The following is an 18,125-nucleotide window of genomic DNA, read 5'->3' as shown; positions in this document are numbered from 1 at the left end:
CAGAATTCTTTGGTGCATAGCCGTACTGGTGTAGAAGTGGTCAAGGCAGTAGCGCACCCAGAAAAAAAGTTTGGTGGGGGCTAATTCAGAAATGTCGGCCGAGTGATTTGCAACAATAGCAGTGGCGTAGCCAAGGGGGGGGTTTTGGGGGTTACAACCCCCCCCTTTGGCACGCGTGTGACGTCACGATATTGAGAATGATGCTTTCACTCTAAAAAAAATTTTCCTAATTTTAAACAAATCTGCATTAAAAGAGCGAGTTTTGCCAATACCAAACACTCAAATATCTCAGCTTGGAAGTAGCAACAAGAAAACATAGAGACTCAGCTTTATTTCCGAAAAATGCCGAAAAAAAACATGATCTAATGCTTTTGCTAGGCCACCGGACAGCACCATTTTACAGGAATATTCATAACCACATTTTTGTTGAAAATGCTCTCAAAATGCACCACATTCAATGTAATTTTTCAAAATTTTCTGGGGGAGGCCCCCCAGACCCCCCGCCGCTCTTTTAAGTTTTTTCTTTCAAATTTGGTTCGTATTTTCAACTAAAGTACCAGACGCCCTCGTCTCTCTGCTCAAACGTCGTATACAGTTTTACATGTCCGCGTGATTCGGCATTGACGTACGATACATCGGTACGTATGTCCGAGACATTTGACCACGAGAGTACAGGAGCAACCGAACTTTAGGGAGTTAAAGAAAAGTGCCATTAAAGACCATATCATGGAGTGTTCTTTTTGTTCTGATCGAAAATCCTCTGCCGACTCATTTAAAATTTTACGCAGACAAATCCCAATTTGACACCAAAATTTAGGAAGCACTATGTTAATTCTTCTTCGTCGTATGAGCTGTTCTTCGGGACTATATGTTTGGGCATGATATCATCAGCCACTCTACAGTCTCGTCATCCAGGGTCTTCAGTCCAAGCGTTCCATGTGGTGGTTGATGGATTGGGCAGTCATGGACGACATGATCTACTGTCTGGTCTGTGGCGCCACACTCGCATCCCGGTGAGGGAGTCAGGCCCCATCTGCACATGTCTGAACGAAAGCGACCGACGCCGGTTCGTAGGCGGTTAAGCCGGACCCACGCAAGTCTTGCGAGGGACATTCCCGGAGGGTGGGGATCGACGTCGGGTAGGAAATCATGGAGTCGGGAGGTGTTGTTTTGCCACTCCATGTTCCATGTGTAGTTCGTCCAGTGTGCCGCACTTATTCCAAGATATTCAACGTTGTTCAGAAGCTGTTGTGCGGCGGGCACAAATGGGCGTCTTGATTTCAGTCGCTGCTGTCCTCCAGGTAGGCGCTGGAGTGCACTGTGGAGGAGGTGGTCGGGGTCCAGTGCGCGACGAGCAAGGGAAATCATGGCTCCTTTACGGCGAAGCTCAGCAGGTTGGATGCCTGCAAGGATGGGAAGGCAGTCCGTTGGAGTGGGACGCAGGCATCCAGTCACAGTGCGTAGTGCGTCATTGATGGCGGTGTCAATGTGGCGGGTGTGAGAGCTGCGGCACCACACTGGTGCGCAGTACTCAGCGGTAGAATGGACGAGGGCCAAGGTAGCTGTGCGAAGGGTTTTCGCATCAGCTCCCCAGCCGGAACCCGCCAGCCGCCTCAAAAGTGCAACGCGCGCCGATAGTTTTTTGCGCAGTGACTCCAGGTGTCGTCGGTACGTGAGTGACCTGTCCAGGGTTACGCCGAGGTAGGTGGGTTCGGCGCAGTAGGGGAGGTGTTCGTCATCGGTGGTAATGTTGATCTCACGTTTTGCTTCCTTGTTGTTTAGATGGAAGGCCGCCGACACTGTCTTTGCCTTGCTGAGCTGTAGCTTCCATTTCTGGAGATATGTTGATATAGTTGACATGTCCTGGCTTAGGTTCCTCTCCATTGACTGCCAGTCTCCGGCTGGATGCAGGAGAGCCAGATCGTCTGCGTAAGCATACTTCCTGGAGATGGTGTCAGGCAGGTCATAGATGTAAGTGTTAAAGAGGAGGGGAGCCAGGACAGAGCCCTGTGGGACGCCGTTCCTGAGTCGACGTAGTCTACTTCGTCGGCCGCTACCGGTGGAAAGAGTAAAGCTGCGGTTTTGCACAAGTTCCATAATCATATGGACCATGTGCCTGTCAGGAAGGAGACGAAGTAGTTTGCAGGTAAGGCCGCTGTGCCATACAGTGTCGTAGGCAGCCGTGAGATCGACAAACACGGCGCCAGCCTTCTTTTTTGCCGAGAAGCTGTCCTCGATGTCTTGGGTCATCAGGGTGACCTGGTCTACAGTTGATCTACCGTGGCGAAAGCCGGCTTGTTCCCGAGGGAGCTGAGGATCTATTATCGGTTCGACACGGGCGTAGATAAGTCTTTCGAGTATCTTGAAGGGGATACAGAGCAGAGAGATGGGACGGTAGCTCTTCGGATCCCCTGGGGGCTTCTTCGGCTTTGGGACTGCAACCACTAGGGCTCTTCTCCAGATTCTTGGGATGCGCAGGTGACGCAAGCAGCAGGAAAGGAAGTCTTTTAACCAGGACCTCATAGAGGGGGCAGCTTGGAGTATTAGTTCCGGGCATAGGTGGTCAAGGCCCGGGGATTTGCCTGGCTTTAGGTGCTGGAGGGCGGAGGACTATGTTAATCAAACGTTATAACTCAAATTTAAACAAACAATTATTTGCTGGAGGCGAGACCATTCTCTTCAAAATTTACTTGATGTATCACCTTCCCTGTGGAGCAAATTTTTGTCCTAGTTATTTATGTAGTTGCCTTTTCCTAATGTAATTTTAGCTTCAAGAAGTCGAAATTTACTGCATTTTTATAAATATTTTCAGATTCCTGATGAGGTCTTAAGTTAAACCGAAAACGTTCAACTGTTAAAAATATTTGTCAGTTAAATATGCAAAATATATTGTTGTAATGCTCAGCCCTGTTGTATTGTTGTGTCTTATTCATAACTAACCTGTAAGCAAAATGTATACATGAGGAGCATACAAAAACTTTATATTAGTGGCGGGTTTGGGGGGGGCTTGAGCCCCCTTAGCCCCATGCTGGGTGCGCTACAGGGTCAAGGCAACGTGTTCCCTGTGACAACGAAAAGGTTCCGGTTAAAATTATTTTAGCAGAAAGTGCTTGTGAAACATGAACTGCAATTATTTTGTGAAACTGTGGTATTTTAGTATATTAGATTGAAAATGTCTTCATTGACTGTTTTCATAAAGTTCTTTTCAGTTTTTTTTTTTCAGAAGCCATTTAGTTCAATGTCCCTCAAGCTTTATAATGCAACGTACCGGCAGAAATTTTATTGTCATTTCGCGCACCTGTCACACGTTTCAAACGAAAAAAAGAGACAATAATAAGTCCAGTCTTGGTTTTACAAATCTATAATGAACAAATCGGAGATTTGGTGAGCTCACTCACAATGTTACCAGTGCAAATTCACAAACGGTCTTTCATTGACATTTCACCAACGGTGTGTGATTTTCGAGCTTTGCAATCTTTTGCACTACTTTATAGAATGCACGTAGAGTTTTTATATTGCAGGCTACATCTGTTTTTGGGCAGCTTTTAATTCGTTTTGTTTTTCCTTTAAAAAATTTTTTTGGCTCGGTTCTGATTTCCTGCTTTGAATATAAGTGCTTTGTTTACAACTGTTCAGAAGTTTCATTGATTGAGTTTTCCATTGATTGAGTTTTTTATTGAAGCTCCATTGATGAGTCATTGCTGAGCACAACTCCTCAACGACATATTCTGGTTTCGGCACAGAAGCATCATCGGTTGTCATCAAGCTAGATTCCAAATAAGATGTATTGTACTGCCAAACAAAACTTGAACGATTTTTTTACTGCCAACACTTTGGCACTTCTAATATCACTATTATCAGAGTCGGAATCAATTGGATCTGAAAGTGGTTGTTTTTTATTTATGTAAATGTCCATGCGACCACGTTTTGCTATTTGAAAAATTATGTCGTATATCGCTTTAATAGCATAAGAAAGTAGATAACGGAAATCATGCTGCAAAAAGAAACAAAAAACAATCGGAGCATGGTGAAAAACACATTTTGATCAACACAAAATAATACTCAATAACTTGTTTTCAAGCTAGTCGCTTACGAATAGTCAAGTGCTTGCGTACCGGCACCTGTACGCGTACCACAGTTTGAGTAGCACTGATGTAGGTCTTTTCTGTTTCGTTGTTCTCGTGAATGTTTTATACTGTACAATCCAATTATTTTGCTGCCACTTGTCCATTCATGATGCAGCAAAATTGTTCTCTAACCTGATAGCTTTTCACTTGATATAACTGCCTCTACGTCAACATCCGGGTTTTAGAAACTTTTCTGTTTCCTGATTGAGAAACAGAAAACACCAAAAAAATACCCTATGATGGTCTATCCCAGATAGCAAAATTTATAATTTTTACATTTATTCAACGTTTGCAGACAGTTTGCATAAGTTGAATCAAAGTAAAAATGACGGATATTGCTGTCAGGAATACCATCGGCAAACAGGGCAATGCCTAAACGCAGACATTTTGCAGAGCGACCTACATAAAGCAACGACAAGCTGGTGCAACTGACGTCATGGAATCTGCACGTTCGACCTTACTGGACTGCAGTTGACATGTAGCTATGGCGATTGGCTATAGTGTGTATGGGCAGTAGCGTAGCCAGGAATTTTGAAAGGGGGGGGTTTTCGCCTAAGACGACACCCAGCGGCGGGGGGTCTGGGGGGCCTCCCCCAGAAAATTTTAAAAAATTACATTGAATTTGGTGCATTTTGAGAGCATTTTCAACAAAAATGTGGGTATGAATATTCCTGTAAAATGGTGCTGTCCGGTGGCATAGCAAAAGCATTAGATCATGTTTTTTTTCGGCATTTTTCGGAAATAAAGCTAAGTCTCTATGTTTTCTTGTTGCTACTTCCAGGCTGAGATATTTGAGTGTTTGGTATTGGCAAAACTCGCTCTTTTAATGCAGATTTGTTTAAAATTAGGCAAATTTTTTTTAGACTAAAGCATCATTCTCAATATCGTGACGTCACACGCGTGCCAAAGGGGGGGGGTTGTAACCCCCAAAACCCCCCTCTTGGCTACGCCACTGTGTATGGGTAGCCAGTGGCCACCCTAAACAACTTCACAAGCAACTGGCCTTTGTCCACAACTTGGACCTGGACAACAATGTATTTGTAGGGCAGAAAAATTATTCTCTAATTTATAATTTTTATTTGTTATTGCAACATCTTCGTCGACATCCGGGCAATTATAATTTTTGCTGATTTCTTCATAAAAGAATTAAAGTTAAAGAAATAAAATTAATTAAAATTATGAAAAATTTTGTTAGCAATTTGTAAATTTTGTTTCGAATTAATTTTTGTGACGCAATTGGGATTGCAATTAAAATTAATTATTTAAGCCCTGTTTATTCCAAAACCAATCGCGTGATTGGAATTTCTGTTGACATTGAATCAATGTAAAAAGATAACTTTTTTCTGAATGGGTATTTCAAAACAATTATAACGAAAACATTCCGACCATTCTTTAACAAAGATTTAAATTTGTTTTTCTGTTTTGATGAGATTAGTTACCATGACATATTTGTTAGCTTGACTTGAAAAATGTCTTATTTTAAAACAGGGGTTTCCAACCTTTTTTACACCGTGGCCCCCTTTGAAAATTTTGAAAATCAATGGCCCCTATTTTTTTCAACTTTTTGAAAAAATTAAGAAACGTCATTTTAATTAAAAAAAGAGTTTTTACAGTACCCGGTAGATAGAATGATAAAATGATATAAATACAACACACAATAAACATGATAGAACATTAATTAGTTATTACTGTACATTAATGCAGTTAATGTGATGGTTGAGCTTGTTTTTGCTCTGACAATGTCTTAATTGCTGGTTTGGTGATGGAGAGCAAGCCGCATGTCACATTGAATATCCAAGACACTGCGATGCTTTGTCTTGAGAAGTAACATTGTTGAAAACCCACAGGTTTGGGCAAAATGTACTCGTATTTTTATTAAATTTTAATTTAATTCTTTTTGTATATAGAGTTGGAGTGGACTTACAGATGATAATTTAAAAATAAATATTATTTTTCAAGTGTTTTCATGCACCCCTTAAAAAGGCTCATGGTCCACTAGGGGGCCATGGCCCCCAGGTTGGGAACCCCTGTTTTAAAACATGCCTTTTTCTTCCGCGCCTGATGCAAGGAGTACCAAGTCAGCAAGTCAGCAAATCAATTCTTTTCTACATCGATTCAACGTCTACACTTTCTTGCTTGCAAATGATTTTCTATTCTTGATCTTGATAAGTTCCCACAAATCTTATATACGTTGAATTAATGTAAAAAAAGATGTAATTTCCTTGCCAGAGAGTAGTCTAACGTTTTCCTTCACCGAGGACTGACTGGAGAATTGTTTTCGGGCTTGTGTATTATTCTGCGTGATTTTGAGTATTTTGAACAAGCACTTTCGCTGTCAAAATGTAACAAAGCTCATGCCCTACAAGCCTTCCTGCAATCTCTACCCAGACAGCACAACTTGGCATTCTTTCATTGATTCAACGTCTGCAGACTATTTTTATGCCAGATTTTCTATTTTGGCTAAAATTTTGATCCAAAAGCAATTGCTTCTGGCCTCAAATTAGATCGAATGATGATTGTCAAATGTAGTTGGATTTTGTTTTAAAATCGTTATCGCAAATCACTTATTTTTACTTTTTTGATTTTTGAGGACAAGGCCGGCGCTGATGTGCATAACTAAATGTTTCGTATATGAAAAAAACATTCGAGTCAAATTATTGTTATCGCAGTCGAAAAAGCTGTTGATAACAACAGCCATCTAACACACCATGTCATGGTTGGTTTCGCAACTACAATTGGTATAAACAACTTAAATCATGAGTAAATATAAAAATTGCAAAATATTATCTTAATGATTCTGTGGCTTTTATCAGTCTGGGAAACTAATGCTCTTTGAACATTGATAACAGAATCTGCTTGTACTCCCAAGAACAAGGCTAATAATTACTGACATAAGATGATTACCTTCAAAGTTGCTGTTATGCTTCGTTTGTTTTTAAAGATATATTAGTAAATCGATGGTCGGTGATAAGATCTAAAAGAACTCATTAAGTTCAAGGATCGAAAATCACTTTCATGGCTGGAAGTATTTGAATGATGTCCGCCTAATGCAGGGGTCACCAAACTTTTTTCTCTGAAGGCCGGATTGCTGCGAGATTAACAGCTGCGGGCCGGATGCAAATTGCGAAAAGATATACAACCATTTAGAATCTCCATTGACTTGAATTGAGCACAATAAATAACAAAGTCAGCGGTGGAATAGCAGAAACACTTCAAGAACTGCTTTCCATTCAGCATCGTTATGTAGATAATAATTTATAAACAAAAACACTTTCACAAACACAAACGTCGTTACAGTATGACAAACTCAATAATCCGGATTTCGTCAGAGATTCAAAGCCTTCACAAGTATGCAAATCTGCCATGATTAAGCTGTCAAAAAAGCTTTTCCAGCTCAAAGATTAATATATCAGTTCATTCAATCAGTTCAAATTTGTTTTATTTAAATTATGTGTAAGTGCGTTGGATAACCAGCGATTGGATAGATCTGACAATAATAATATTTCCAAGCAGAAAATTATATTTCACATGTAGAATTAGAGAGAACCCAATTTTAGCAACGCACCAAATCATTTAAACGTGAATTTTCGTGTCAAATTTTGCAAAAATCCTCAACATTCCGCTTGAAATAACACACCTAAGTCTGAGAGTTGCCTAATCGCGAAAGATAATTTTGATGAGCATCAACGTAGAAAACCTTCTGTGTGCTTTGTTATCAAATCCTGCACCATAAGTTAACAATACAAATTACTTGTAAAATTAATCGGTTATTAATTAATCAAAACAATATGAGATTAACAAGCTTTGACGGATCTGCTTGATAAGTTACTTTCTAAGCTAGGGGCGGGCACCCATGGCTTGCGGGCCATATATGGTTATTTTGATGATGGCATTTGGCTCGCAGATGAACCTAGCCTTCTAAACTTCAAAATGCGAAAGTTTTATCTTAACCTTTTATTACAACTTAAATCTGAAAATACGTTTCAAATGCGCTAAACGTAAGTTTTCAATTTTTTTTTAGGAGGGGAGACCCCATCACGCCCTCCGCAGTTTTTATCATCTTCGACGAAGACGCGGTCACACTTTCATTAACTCACCCGCGTGACTACATGTTAGTTGTATTAAATGGCAATGGTATTTAATGAATTTCACGGAAATACATTTGCAAATATGTAGCTTTCTTAGCTCTCACATTTAAAAAGGTTCCCGACCCCTGTTCTAATCTATAGTAGGTTAGGTAAACGAAACTAAGCATTAACATGACATTTCTATTAACATACTGAACAAATATGATAAAAAGTGGAAAAAACGAACTGGAAAATGCGATCTGGTACTAAAACACTTCCTAAAATGGGCCATCAACCTAATACAGAAGAAAACACAAAGAAAACAAATCAATACTTTTTTATCTACAGTCTAAACTAAACCTTCAAATCATTTGGCTAGGCCAACATTCACAACAGTATTTCAATAAAAGTTATAATTTAAGTTGTGGAACCGGTTTTCGTCCAATAGAATTCCTCAGCACAATTGGATCGAAACGAAAAAATTACAGTAAATTGATATCAGTACAACTAGCCCGAAACAAACGAAAAATTACATTTTAAATAGATACAAGTCAATAAATTTCCGAACAATTATGCAAACGTTTTTTGGTCGTTCAAACATGACATGTTCAATGACCATAATTCGAGCAACGTGTTATATTCGTGTTAAGTGTCGAAAAACTGATCGAGTCTTAAATTACTTTGAAACTAGAACATATCACGATTATCATATTCATATGTCCAATCTATTTATATTTATCACAGCTTACATGAATCAATCGTAATGTTCACTTTTATTTCGTTATAGCGAAGCTTTCCAACCTTTATTTGGTCACAGACCTCATTCAAAAAATAGCAAGCTTCCTAAGTATTGAAGATTCAGTCAGGACAGGGTCTTGCACGAAATACTTGCTTCTAATTTTATTCCATACAACACAAATACTTCCTTGTGTCAAATGTAAAACCTTTTCGTGTGTCGACTGTGATGGAAAAATACATAGACACTGAACTGAGTTTACATCTTACAGTATAATTAGGCCTACCATATTTTTATCACCAAAAAAGAGAACATGTTTTGTAAGAAGTAAAATGCAAGTGGAACTTTGCGTTTAAACAATTTTTACATCTTCTTGGATGGTTATCCAACGGTGTTCAACCTGCGGCCGTACGGCCGCATGCGGCCGTCGATGAATAATTATGCGGACGTTAACACGTGATTTAATAAGCATGTGCTCATTGTGCTGGCATGCGTTAATGGTTGATGTCCTAAATGCAGATTAATGAATTTTTACGACTTTAGGGAATGCAGTTAAATCAGTGAGCTAAGCTCTTTCTCTACATTCTCAGTGAACAGATTTATCATGTGCGCTAAAAGAGTTGATTTAATTGATTGATTGATGCAAAAAGAAATCAGTGTAGAAGATGTGTATAACAATCTGAATGGTGATGTCACATAAAGATAAATTAGGAATTGATGCTACATAATTAACGGCTGAGCAGGCATGTGTTAGAGTAGAAATTTTTATTTTTCCAGTTTCTCTTTTGCTAGATTGCCGTTCACTACATGTTCCCGCCAGCAATCAAAATAAAATTGAAAAGAAATTAAAAAAGTAAAAAATTTCCTGAACTTTTTATTTTGATAGTCTTCAAAGACATTTTGAAAATGAATTGTGATGTTGTACGCAAACGGTGCGCAAACGTCACAATGTCACCGAAGACTTTGCAAGGTAAAACATTACAGGAAACTGGCTCTGTGTGACCGCACGACTTTACAAAAGAATAGGATAAAAACAAAGATACAGTTGAGCACAATAAAGTACAAGGTGATTAGTAGGGCGATTTTTATGTAACCTAAAAAATCAAAAAAGTAACTTTATTTTTGCGAAAAAAACCCAAAAAGTAACTTTATTCAACGAAAACAAGAAAACGAAAGAAAAACAGCAATTCAACATAAAAACAACGTTTAAATTAGCTTCAAGTTGTGCTCAAATTATATTTGCACATTCAAATTACACGTATGTTATGTTTACATTCTCTGGCAGAAAATTTTTGTCACACTTTAGCTGTTGCAGGGAAAACAAATGGCTAAATATAGTTAACACAATTTGTTTCATCAAAAAAATTACAGTAGGCCTTACAAGTTTTCGAAAAATTAAATTTCGAGTTTTCGAGAATACACGCGATACGAACAAGCGTGGGCTCGTGCAAACCTGAAATCCGTACCATAGTAGAAGATATATTAAAAGTCTTGGCATTAGGCCTACATAGAATGTAAATTCATCTCTACAGTAGCAATGAAAGATAAATAAACAAGGTAATTAGGCAGAAAAGTACGCTAAATAAAGTCACCTAACACATGAAAAGTAACCTAAAAGCACAAAAGTGACTTTTGGTAACTTAACAACTTCTTAAATATTGACCCCCCAACCATGAAATTTTGGTTCTGCATTTCTTTTGTTAATTGGTACAACCCAAAAAAGTAACTTTAGTAACAAAAAATCGCCCTATAGTGATTAGTGAATAATAGCCTATCTGTAATTGATGAACTTTTTATTCAAACAAACTTTGATCATTCAATTTCAGTAAACAATGGTATTAAAACAAATGAATTAAGTCAGGTTAAAATACCAACCAATTAAAAATAATATGCAGCTTTGAAAAGACAATGCTGCCTGTTGTAGTTAATGGATCAAGTAGCCTAATTAAGAGATCAGTTACTGTAAAATAAGGAAACAAAATAGAAAAACAAGTATCTTTATCAATTTCAAAGATTTTTAAATTCCTTTTTTAATTTTGTCTAAATTTAGCTTCAGGTCTAGAAAAGAAAATTAAAGAAAAATTAAAACATAACGAAGAAAATTAAAATTGCAAAAAAAAGGACATTTAAGCATTTTCAAGAGTCCTCGGAGGACAATTCACTTTTTATGAAAAAAGAGGACAAATCCTCCTAAAAGAAGACATATGGTAGCCCTAGTATAATCCTATTTTTACAAAAATGTTTTTTTTTAGGTCGAGTCCGCTACGATCACGTTCATACTATAGTTAACAACAGTTGTGCAACTGGATGATAAAATCTCGCAGCACTGACACTGCCTGCTTTGTAAAGCGCTGAGGAGCAACGCATTCTGTGATAGATGTAGTGCTATATGATCATCATTATTATCATGTTCCTGTACTATGCGCCATTGTAAACTATCATGAGTTTTGTGACTGTGCTAGCTACAGACATATAGCCTACCTACTACATAAACTACTACTGTATTCAGGCATGTCTTAAACCTTGTAAGGGTTTGCCATCTTTTCCGTTCATTGACGTGCTGGTATTTCGACTATAGTAGCTATTAGCATCTTTTTCGTTCCGAACGCGTTAATGACGAAAAATAAAATAAATGAATAAATTTAATTTTGTCCATTTCGAGATGTTTGTAGTTTAAATCATTCTTGGTCTGTCTTTGTTTCTTAGTGATGTACCTTTTGTTGTTAGCGATGTGTAAAATTGCATTATTATTATTCTAGCTTAATTGTCTGTCTGGTTCTATTATTTCGCATGTTATTATACGAATTACATTTTTGACTTACAGAAGCCTACTCTAACTATTCAATATAGTTTGTCGGGTTTGACAAATCGTAACTAGCCATGGTGAAACAATGTCACACAAAATTCAAACAATAAATACTGTTAATAGGCTACTACAAAGAGGTGCACAATGCCAAGCAATGATCAAACAGAGCACATATGGAATGATTCTATTTGATTAAGGGCTTTCTAATGATCCCAACTAAGAGTAAAACAACCTGTAAGAGTTCTTAGAGACTAGTAACTCCATTTAATATACGAAATACATGTAGGCCTATACTAGGCCACTGTAATACACTTGTGAAAATGCAAAAACTGTTCCTACGCAAAAGCAGGTCTTTATACTTCGCAAACCCTTATTTTGATTCTGTCTGTTTTCTGTTTCTATTTATATCATAATCATGCTTTGTAAAAATGAGAAACTTTCGGGAAATACTGCAATGCATAATTTGACCCATGTTAAACGTGAGGGAATTTATGTTACTTTATGGTGACTATGAAATAGATTGCTGTAATATTTGCACTTTGTCTATGTCAGTGGCTCTCAACCTTTTTATCTTGGAGGATCTCTTTTGAAACCTTCAAAGCTGTTACGAACCCCTCAAAAATTTTGCTATTTGAGGTTGTGGTTTTTTTCGCCTCTTCTAACGCAGTATCTTTCAAGCATTTTATGCATTAAAATAATCTTGCGGAACATCAAACAAAGTTGTATAATCGTCGTCGTCGTCGTCTGAGCTTCTGGGGCCGAGGGTCTATCCTTTTACCACCCCAGTAATGATGTATATATGATGTAAAGTATAATGTATATAAGTATAATGATGTAATAAAATAAACAACACAACAACAATTCATTCACTTTTAGTTTTTGTCAGTGCGATATCTGGGCCTGTCTGGGTGTTCACAAAGTTGATAATTGGACAGAAGTTGTAGAAGAAAAACGCAAATCTCTTGTGATTTTGACTTTCGATCGGTGTTCCATGGAACACTAGTCAAACTACTAAACTTCTTGCGGAACACCTGATGATCTTTCACGGAACACCAGTGCTCCGCAGAACACCGGTTAAAAATCACTGTTCTAACAGAAGCAAATGTTTCATACAGTAGAGTAGAATGTATGACATGAAGCAAACAAAATTTAATATAAATTCAGTAAGAAAATGAATAATTTTAAATGTCGAATTGATCAACCATAGGCTACTGCAAAATTAAAACATTTCGAGGACTTCAGCGGACTTCCAAGGAATCAGCAGACCTTCGGTTGAGAATCCCTGGTCTATGTCTTGAAGCTTTGAGCGTTCACTTAGGATACGTAAAACCACGTACAAATAAAAATACTGCCACTCGAAACTGTTGCGATGAGGTTTCGAAAACGTTGTCCTGTTATTGAAAGATATATGCTGATGTCATTGATATACGTTTTATTCCTTCAGAGGTAGACATGGTTTCCATACAAGGACGAAGCGATGCCAACTCGAAAGTTTTCCATTTTAAGCTTTCTAGCCAGTGACACCACCCCGTTAGCTTAATGGGCGTCCGAATGAAAATCTAGCGGCGCTGGGTCGACTCTTGGTATGTGCGCTTGAGCAACGCATTTCTGGGCTGCTTTCCATTCAACGGCACCTAATAGATGGAATAATGTACAGACAACAAAAACTTCTAATAACAGAAACTTCACTCTGTCAATCTCGGTAACCGGCCATGCGTCAAGACCCTCTTTGTCTAGTCTGCAAGTATGCGAAACTACCAGAAATTCCCTATCAAGGCTTTGTCCGTCCAAGAATAAATATTCACAACCAATCCAAAACCAGCAAATACAATATGAATTGAAAAGGGTGCAATTAATCAGCCATTTCACTTTAAATCTTGGAGAACTGATGACAGTTCCACCATATGACTTGACATGATAAAACAAAGTGGTCCAACTTCTTTTCATCGCAGGCCAAAAACTTTTTTTTTTATCTTGCGGGCCAATGTTTTTAAATAGCGATTTATAGGCTAATGGCTGGCAAATTATACATAGCCTATGACATATAGTTACTTCTCTCTTAAACCTCTACAGCATGTTTCACCCTAAAAGCGGGATCATCTTTAACTTTTATCAACTTTAGATTTTAATTTTAGACAATAGCGTTGGTATCCACGAGAATCGTAGTTGTGGCCATGCAAACGCAAGCTTAAAGAGCCTCGTTTCCAATTTGATTTTGATTTTTGGTTTTAATAATGTTGATTGCCGAAAACGTACATTAGCACATGTATGTTAGCATCATTTGGTATTTTCCCTGATACATTGGTATTTTCCCTGATACATTTAAACTTGCCAAAGTTGTACCCGTCTTCAAATCTGGAGACAAACTTGAGGTAAATAATTATAGACCTATCTCCCTTTTATCGTCTTTCGAAAAAATTTTGGAAAAGCTCATATATAAAAGGGTCTCTTCCTTTCTAGACAAACATTCTGTCCTTGCTCCTACGCAATTTGGATTTCGGTCTGGCTCCTCTACTTCATATGCCGCTATTGATATTATTAGTGCCACCTATGAACACGTAAAAAGCAACCTGTACACAGGTTTGGTTCTCTTGGATCTCAAAAAAGCCTTTGACACAGTATACCATCCCATTCTACTATACAAACTCAACCACTATGGAATCCGAGGTACAGCAAACGAATTATTCTCCTCCTACCTAAAAGACAGAATGCAGTATGTCGCGATTAATGAACAGGAATCTGAACAGAGATGCATAACACACGGTGTACCTCAGGGTTCAACGCTGGGTCCATTACTGTTTTTATTGTACGTAAACGACTTACCAAACTGCACGTCTTCTGTTCCAAGACTTTTCGCAGACGATACCTGCCTGGTAATTAACGCTCCTAATCTAACCTACTTAGAAAAGGAAATAACGTCTGAATTACTTAACATCAAGAACTGGATTAATGCCAATAAATTAGTTATCAATCCTTCCAAATCAAATGTCATTGTAATCCCTCCTAAAAAATGCAGCTACCCAGAAGATATCAATGTACTTTATAATTGTGTTCAGATCGAACAAGTTAAGTTTGCCAAATACCTTGGCATTATTTTTGACAATGGTCTAAATTTTGAACCTCACATTAATATGCTCCACAAGAAACTTTCTATATCTGTAGGGATATTGTCGAAACTCAAATACATTCTTCCAAACAAAACATTATTACAATTATACTACGCACTGGTACATTCTCATATCGTATATGGGATAACGATTTGGGGTTCATGCTGCAAGACACAAATGAACAAGCTTAGCACCTTACAAAATAAGGCTGTCAGAATAGTAGCAGGTGGCAGGTGGTCTGATCATGTCACACCTTTCTATAAGAAACTTAACATACTCAAGCTTAAAGATTTGTACGAACATGAAATTGCTAAATTCATGTTTAAATTTGATACGGATGTATTGCCTCTGCCTTTCGCACACTACTTTGAAAAAACCAAACTCATGTATAATGCACGTCTTACTAGACACTCTTCCAATGATTGTTATTTTGTCCCACGTTACGCCTCATCCCGACTCCAGCGCAGCATTAAATATGCCGGAGTGAAAGTCTGGAACTCCTTACCAACGAGCTTGCGTAAATTGTCATTTTATTCTTTTAAAAAACAACACAAATATTCACTCATCGCCAAATATTAGCACGATTAATTTTGTATTACCTTTATGCTACCGATAGACTACTAAATATATTTCTCTATGACCATCTTCTAACACCTTGTCTCAATTTTCGTTATTGAATTATTCTTATCGCAATTTTAGAACTTCTATTAGAATCTGGGGTATCTGCTTGACTCGAAGACCCATGGTCTCTTCGCAGATTCCCGTTGCTGGAAATTCCTTTTTTATTGCTGTATTTATTGTATTATATTTACCTACAACGAAATAAAATCAATCAATCAATCAATCAATCAATATGTAGTAGGGTGCCACAGGCGCCCCTCAAAAATTAAAATTGCGTCCAATACACCTGAACTTTTTTTTGTATGTGACACTTGGTAAAAAAAGCATATGTGAGAAATTTCAATAAGTTTTGATAAAATTTGGACGTGCAGATTAAGTTTAAAGTTTTTAAAGGTAAATTTTCACAATTTCAATAGTAAAATCCTCTCTAAATCATCAAAACTCAGACATTTCTTCTCAGTTACGGAGTATTTGAACTTCGAATACTTTCTGGTGAACTTACTTACTAGTTTACAATCGTACAGACCATGTGTCAATTGTATATGTTCAACAATTTATGAAAAATGCCTAAAAATATGAGGTTTCATGCATTAGACAATTCTTCCCGCTTGCTGGCAAGCAGATCAATTTCCTCGTGCGATTTTGATGTATGAAAACAACCTGATGCGCTATCAGAAAGAGTTTGAAAATTGCTTTTAAAGCGTTGAAATATGGAAATGTTGGGTCCACTGCTGCTTTCTATTTTGAGTTCTTCCCAAACATGCGTCAGTATTATCTACCCAATATGATGCCTGCATGCTGCCCAAAGTAGGTCTTTTCCAAGATGATCTTGTGTTTGGATACAGGCCGCAGTTTTGTGGCCGTATTGCTACTTGTGGTGTCAAACACCATTGCAGCAAGACATGCAGTACAGTTCTAATTGTTTAACAATTCCATGCTTGCATTGGCTATTTGCTTTCCTTTTGGATCGGATGTTTGTGCAGGCAAATAAGGAACACCAAGCAGTTTTGAGCCTCCAATACCTGATAGTAATATCGGAAGCTTATCAACTTGCTTATTAGGGTTTGTTAGTGACTCGATCATTTTACCATCCCAATGAATGGTTCCAACTTCAGGAGGTATCCAACCTTTTTTAACCGCCTCAGAAATATTGAAAATCGTTTCAACTCTATACCTTTGAGCCGTCATGTGGTTTAAGTTTATGCGAATAGTTTCACCAGAACAACTCTTGATTAACGAGTGTAGTGTTGCAGATAATGCAGTTGGTGTTATTCTGTGTAGTAAACTTGTGGCCACTAAACCAAGTGATCGTAAAATGTCGTCTGGTACAAATGTTGCGGTACCGGTTTTTACAACTCGACGGTGACTCCTTTTACTTCCTGTGGATGTAGAAGGCTCGGCAGTGTCAACTGCAATCACTTCATCACTGGTATCATCGCTAGAAGAAAGTAAAATGTTACTTTTGCTGCTGGATTCAACCTCTTGACCTTTTTTTTTTTTTTCCTTTGCACTTCTGCTTCTTTTCTAGAATGTTTTCGTTTCAACATCTTACGCAAAGCATTGTCTCTCCCTGCCATTGACGCCTCTCTGGTAGTTTGCATGCTCCACAAAAATTTTTTATCTTCCTCAATTGACATCTTCTTCATTACATCGCGAGGCCAGAAAGGAAAGGTCAATTGAATTTCTTTTTAAATTCCTTAATCCTTTCCGATTGCTTTCCATCACTCTTATGGAAGTATTCCATCTGAATTTTGAAGATAAGACTCATTTCATCTCGAAAAGATTGAATTTTTTGAGCCATTTTTTTTGGATAAATTGTTGGAATATTAGCTTTGTAGTAAAACGTTAAGATGTTCTTCACTGTCTCGTTTGCTGCATCTACTGATATTTGGATTTTCCTTTTCGTGGGGTTTTGAGATTCAAGCTCCTGCAGGCAAGAAAGCTTAAAATCACTTGATGATAAGTTGGCAGTTTACTTCTCTTGATTTTCTGATCATCTTTCGTTGGAATAGTAGAAAGAAGAAGATACTGCTTCTCAGCACTCTGAGACTGGCTGTTCATTATTGTAATACTAACCAGACCGATTTGTAAAAGCACTACCGTATCAAATCATTAGTAGAATAACCTAAAAAACAATACAACCATAGGTTTTGCAACATTATTAGCCTTTCCTGCAAGAAGCGAAGGTAACATAACCCTTTCTTACAGTAGGCTACCTGCCTTATCTTTGCTGTCTGCTATATTCTCCCAGATTAAGTCACAACTTGCATGGGTTTAATACTAAGCTTTCCTGGGCGCTGCAATACTGATTCAACAGAAGAAGAAATGCTAAAGCCATTATTCCAAGACCCTGATGAGTGAGGTCAAGCCAGCTATGTTGATTCAATGTTGCAAGATGGTGAATCAATGTAACAGGCGCGGAGCTGTCGTGCTTGACTTCAATTGAGATCTTGACATACTGGCACTGGTCTCCTAACCTAATTCTTGAATTTACCTTGTTTCAATGTTGAGAAAAAGATGAGAAATAGCAAAAAAAACTGATGTTCAAACTAGGGAAATCCCCTAATTTTACTGTATTTCAGTTTAGACTTTCGTTTTCAATCTGCACATCCAATTTTTGTCCAATCTCAATCAAACTTTGCAAAGTGCCTTAATATGTGA

The sequence above is a fragment of the Aplidium turbinatum genome, chromosome 18, assembly GCF_918807975.1.
Source record: "Aplidium turbinatum chromosome 18, kaAplTurb1.1, whole genome shotgun sequence".
Classification (NCBI taxonomy): Eukaryota; Metazoa; Chordata; class Ascidiacea; order Aplousobranchia; family Polyclinidae; genus Aplidium; species Aplidium turbinatum.
Note: the sequence above shows the minus strand (reverse complement) of the source record.